This window comes from Typha angustifolia, chromosome 3, assembly GCF_048772165.1.
Source record: "Typha angustifolia cultivar Huaian chromosome 3, ASM4877216v1, whole genome shotgun sequence".
Lineage (NCBI taxonomy): Eukaryota > Viridiplantae > Streptophyta > Magnoliopsida > Poales > Typhaceae > Typha > Typha angustifolia.
The window spans coordinates 3306643-3313487 of NC_133241.1; positions in this window are offsets into that span (position 1 = coordinate 3306643).

A 6845-nucleotide genomic window follows, 5' to 3' on the forward strand; every position below is an offset into this window, starting at 1 on the left:
TTTGAAAAATAAATAAATATAAAATTAGAGATAATTATTTAAATAATAAGAAATTTAGTTTTATCCTTTAAAATTCAGATTAAATTAAATTAATTTTTTAGGTATATCTTTTAAGAAGAATCCCTATCTTAATGGGACTCTCATTGAGTAGTACCGATAAGGAGAAAAAGAAATCAGGTCAGAATTTAGAGGCAGAGAGAGAATAAACAAGAGAGTGGAAAAAAAAAAGAGAAAAGAGAGGGAGATGAAAATATATAAGAGAAAGAGGGAAGATAAAAAGAAAGATGAAGGTAATAGTAGGGCACATCAAAATTTGTGCAGATTATGATTAGAATTCAAAAAAAAATTATTTTGGGATTAAGCGATTAAGACAAGTTCTCTCTTATTTTCTTAAAATTTTATTATTTTAAATAATATAGAATTGATGAATTGAAATCTCTTTTTAGTTATTCTTATCATATCTAATTTTTCGTCATAAGAAATTTTTGATATGATAATGTCGATTATGATACAAGTACAGAAAAGTAAGAAATCATTATTTTACGGATTTTCATTGAAGAATTAGATATATCAATATTGTTTATATTTTATGAAAAATTCAGATTACTGTATTTCCACAATAAAAAGGGATTAGGATGTTATGAACCGGCTTGATATGATCCGAAACAATTTTGGACTAGATTGGGGGACGGACTTTTGAAGGAATCTGAGGATAATCTAACAATTGGATCTTTCTAAATTTTGGATATTTTATCACCTTTGAAAAGAGCTTTTCAACGAATCTAAGATCATAAGGTTTAGATGGCTAGATTTTGAGATATCGGTCGAACAGTGGCCGAAGGTTAAATAAACGCTAGCTTGTTAGCCCTTCAATGGCTAGATTGGTGCTAAGTTAATTCCTTGGTGTGAAGAAAAAAAGTTGTTGTAGAAAAGGATGATTAGGAGTTAGAAGAAGCCGACCAAAGACTTGGGTAGTAGAAGGAAAAAGGTGGGAGAGAGCGCCAATGGCTAGAACAAGAGAGAAGAAGATAAAAGGCACAATGCTGTTTTCAATTATCAGATTTCCCTCTAATTAGGGTTTCCTCCATATATTTATAGAAGCTCACTCTAGAAACCTATGTCGTTGTGAACGTTCGTAGGCATTCCAACGATCACGTTCGAACAGCCCAAAATCGTGCTCTCTATTTTTGTGAAAGCATCCAGGCGTTCACATGGCTGATTCGAACGCGGTCGGTCCTGTTCAAATGCCCCCCCTACAAAAAATCATTTTATTTCTTCAAACAAAAATCAACTAAATAAATTGGCTCATCACAATGAACCGAATGTCGCGAGTAGAGCCAATATGGACTGAGTTGTATCATAGGATGCTTATATTTCTAAAATATTAAAAATATTTTGATTTAAATGAATTTTGGATTTATGAAAAAGATCTTTGATAAAATATTATTTAAAAGATAAATCATGAATGTGATCAAATATGAGATTATTATTTATTCATATTTTTTGACTTATTAAGAATGACTGATATATATATATATATATCGATAAAAAATTAGTATTTAGATTTATGGATTATTTATGCATAAATTGTATTTAGAAGAGTTGAGAATCTTGAAGGTAGAGGAATTTGATCCTTGAGATTTACAATGAATCAATATTATTGAATACTAACAAAAGTGAGATTTAGAATCTAATTTATTTTTAAGAAAATAAATTCAAGGAAAATATTCTTAGAATTTAATGTTGCAACATGCTGCTAAGTGATGGAATTATGAAAACAAAATTTATAAATTTTTGTTTGTAGTGACTCTAATCTTACTCAACAGCTAGTGAAAAACCAGTGGTGCACTACAAAGGTACCTACTAAGACTCTAGACATATTGATTATCTAAAAAAGCCATAGGCATCATCCCGAGGGTGACTAATAGTTCGATGTGACCACAAGTCAAAGTACTCATTAAAGATACAAGATGACATTTTATCAGTTTTGACAGGTTTCCATGATATACATTTTTAAGGGAGATCAATTCTTATTATATTAATTTATTCAATTTGAGATATTATGAATGATTTATATTTCAATTTAGTATATTTTAATTTTGAAATTCTGTATGAGAGATAAAATAATTTTTTTTTCAAGATAGCTTATATATATATATATATATATATATATATATATATATATATATCGTTATGATTTATTTTCTGCTACTACATGTATTATGTGTTGATATTTGTCATTAGACATATTATTAGTAAAGTGGGTTACTTGCTGGGCATTTAGCTTATAAAGAATTATCGGTTTATAGAAATTTAAGAAGTATATTAGTGAGGATTCTAAAAGATGAGTTCCATTTTCACTATGTCAATATATTTTTAGGATCTGATTTTTGTTTAAACTTGTGTTTTTCTGAGTCTTATTCTAGAGACTCGCAGTCATATGTTCCAAAATCAGGGCGTGACAAAATCCTTTAAATCTAGTAGATTTATCACAGAGATTCAGCACTCAAAGTCCTTTAAATCTAATAGTCAAGATTTTTATGACAAATATTTTCTTATAAAAGTATTAAAGTCAGATAGCTAGATCAACATAGTATGAGTAGCTAGTGAAAGCATAGAATATAGATTTATTTTCAATGATTGTGAGCAAAATAGATTATTTACGTTATTATGATGATGATATGGATACATAGATTTATTATAAGTTAGCATCTTGATGGGTTATGGTACCAAAAGATAGGCTACGGAACGATTCCTTCAAGATCTGGATTTATTATAGGAATCAATCCACGCAATAGTGAAAAAATCTTCACCAAATATTCCTTGATAGTCAGAAAATTACGAAACTAAGTGGATTAAGTTCTAACTCCCTGATCTATAATTTTCATATTCATGCCCTTCACATATTCGAACTGAAACTGGGACAAAAATATGAAAGAACGTTGGTGATGATGGTGGCGATGGGTGGAGTAGATGTTAGGATTATGAATGATAATGAAAATAAAGATGGATGGTGGATGTGGTTAAAGGATATAGACGAAGGGGAAGAAGTAGTCGAGATCCCAAAGAAGAGGGAGGACTCGACAGACGAGAGAGATTAGAAGTTAGGAGAGACATTACCAACGATTGAGGTAGAAGGATGGTGAAAAGAGAGGAGGGAGAGAGAATAGAGAAAAGATAGGAGGCAAAAAATCAATAATTCAATAGCATAATGAATTTGGCTGCTATCCACACCTTTATAGAGGCTAGCCAATAAGCCATAATAATAATAACTAATCTTAATCCTAGTGTAATCCCGCCGATCGCGTTCAAACACATAAAAAACGCTCTCTGTATGTGCGAACGCGATGCAGACGTTCGAACGCGCCCGACAGCATTCGAAAACACTTTTCGCGTCCTCTGTATTTGCTTTCCATAGTTAGATATCACACCTTATTTGCTACAAATATTAAGTTCATTTAGGATAGAATCTTTTTCACTTTTTGTTATCCTCCTTTTTCTGATCGTATTTCATAGTTAATTTATAAATTTTATAAATTAACTACAAGTTTCATAGAAAACTATGAATTATAATTCTTTTAACTCTTTTATTTGGGGAACAAACTAAATAAATTGTGTTAGTTAAAGGAAAGTGCTCATAACTAGATATCGCATCTTTTTTTGGAACAAATATTAAGCTTTTTCTTTAAGAGGAAACCAAGCAATTCGAATTAATATACCAACTACATCGTAGATATGCAAACGTTCATAAATAAGTGAAAGTTTTCCTAAAAACTTAAATTCTTATCCTATCCACCATCTGAATAACTAGATGAAAGAAGAAGAAGAAAAAAAGAGAAAGTAGTGAGAGATGAAAGAAGAAGAAAATAGAAAGTAGTGGAGATGAAAGAAGAAGAAGAGTTTGTATCACTTTTCTCTATTTTTGTCTCATCAGTATTTAAGATAAACTTAACAGAAAAAGGAGAAAATGTCTCATCTGCAAAGAAAATAAAAAATGGGCTTAAGTGACAAAAATAAAAACCTATTGTGGCTTTGGTGCAAATTTCCCATAATATTTTGATAAATGTTATTTCTAATATAAAAAGACATAAAATGCCAATTTTATTTTACAACAGCCGGTCAGAAAATTATTTTATTTTGTGAAAATATTTTCCTATGCTTTTTCTCATCTTGATCTTAATCACTTTTTATATTTTAGATATTGCTCATATTTGGAAAGATATAATACATAGAGAGCAAGATGGTCAAATGTTTAGTAAATTTAACAAGAGAATACTTTTCTCATCAGCTTGAGCATTGGGTGTCAAAATAAATGATAATTATATTGAACATGCTTTAATATTAAAAAGTAAGTTAATTAAATGCAGTCTATTTTAATTTACTTTCAATTGATAATTATTAGGGAAATAATGACCATGATGATAATTATATTTAATAACCCTTACTAGTGTGTCATACCATCAAAATTAATATACGTGTTATGATCCGACTACGTGGTTAAGTTAGTCGAGTTGATTTATCTTTCAATTAAAATTTATGCTTATGTAAGCTACTAAGGTAAGTCCAATTAAGTCATGTAAGCCACTAAGACAAGTCAAATTAAGTCATGTAAGCCATCAAGGCAAGTTCAATTAAGTCATGTAAGCCTTTAAGATAACGTTTTAGTTCAAGTCATATAAGTCTTTAGAGCTAATCTAAGCCAAGTCCTAGTTTGAGTCGTATAAGCCTTTAGGGCTAGTAAGAGTATAACTCATTATACTCCACCTCTATATATAGAGAGACATGGCTTTTTTGTTAGTTAGCCAAGAATCTAAGTATTGAGAAATAATTAAGTTTAGTTATTTTATTATTACATTTACTATTTTACTGTAGTCGTTAGATCGTCTTTATTTTTATAGGAGTAGATCATAACCTTAGATCCATCTTTAAACACCCAAACTCTAGCTATCACTTTTCTCCAGTAGCCACCCTACCTACCTTACTGTCGTCCACCACCACCCTTGGCTGACCGCCACCCTCCAATGACCGCCACAACGTTGGATATTTACTGTTATACCTATTCTGACCTTGCTCCACTCTATTATTTATATCTTTCTATCCCGACCTTAGATTTAGGTGAAACAAAATCCATGAGAACCCTAACTCACGAGGCTACCATCACTTAAATTTTCATAATTTTCTAAGATCTAGTTCAAAACACTAGTATTAGAGCTAATGTTTATCGGACAATGGTTACCACGCGATCCAAGACGAACGAGAAAGGAGTGACCATGGAGGACTAGAAACTCATCTTCTTAGTTCCTATAGGAGATTCTCTGGTGCCCCCTTCACCATTAATAACCATCGATGACGAGCCACCGGCGTGGGCGACAATGATTTTAAAAGAATTTTCGGCATAATTGAAGGAGAACTCGAAGGAGATCCAAGTCGCTATCAAGGACTCGATCCAATCTTTGTAGAGGTCCTACTAGCCTATTACAATCCGACCACATGGGTTAAGTTGAGTTAAGTTGAGTCGAGTCAAGTTAGTTAGTTAGCTTTATCTTATTGTATTGAATTTCAAATTAATCAGATAATCCGTATGTGAATTCGATCTGATAGGGATTTTTACTCCTATAAATAAGAGTGAACATGTGCTGATAATTATCATTGAATAAATTTGAGTTAGTCATAATATTATTTTCATCTTTAGCTTTTGCCATAACTGTTAGATTGTCTTTATCTTTCTAGGAGTAGATCATAGCCGTAGAAACATTCCGATCTTCCAAACCCTAGTACGAGGACTTTTATGCCATGTTGACTAAGTTGACTTAATCAACAATAGTTCGAGCTTACTGAGAGGATGATGTGATCTTGATGTCAATGGAAAATATTTGGATATAAATGAGAGTACAAGAAGAGGAAGAAATGGGCCTTTCCTATGGGTCTAGGGGGATAGGTCAAACAAGGAGATTAGAGATGGCGTAGCCGTGGTAGGAGAGAAGGAGAGGAGAAGATTTGGGAAAGAAACTCAATTCATTCAATAATGATCATAAGGTTGCCTTCCACATATTTAAAGGCTAACCTAACAAGCAAAATAGTCAAAAGGAAGCCCTTGAAAGAGTGCAGATTTGTCGATCGCTTTCAAACGCGGTCGAGCATGTTCGAACGTACTAAATACGTTCACTGTATTTGCGAACGTATGCAGGTGTTTGATCGGGGCGTTCGAACACACTAAACATGTCCAGTGTATTTGCTAACGTATGCAGACGTTCGAATGCAGATGTTCAAACGCGACCATCAAAAAAAATTTATTCCAGAAGGAAACAAAAGAAACTCAGCCCAAAATAACTAGGTCCAATCCCAGTTATATCAATTCACCATGCTTCTACCACCTTATCTTCAAGGTGTGAAATGAGGGAAATGATCAATGATGTTTGATTCAAGCTCCCATGCAGACTCGTCAAACGACTTGCCAAGCCACACCACCAGGATCTGTCTCTAACTGTCCTACTCATCGTCTCCTACATCTAGCTAGTACACAAACTAGCTCTAGAGCTCTTATCTCTTTAATCGTCTCTGATATATCCAACCCCACCATCTGGTTGATGCCTACTTGAGCTCATAGCAAGGACACATGGAATTTGGGATGCACCTGCGATCCCTCAGGAAGCTCCAATCTGTATGGGACTGGGCCAACTCACTCCAATATACGAAATGGCCCAAACTAGCGGTGTGACAACTTTTGATTGTGCACCGGTCTCAGCGTCACTTGTTGATAAGGTTGAACAAGCACAAACACAAGATCTCCCACCGCGAACTCCAACTCACGATGACGGCGGTCGTAGATTTGCTTCATGCGGTTT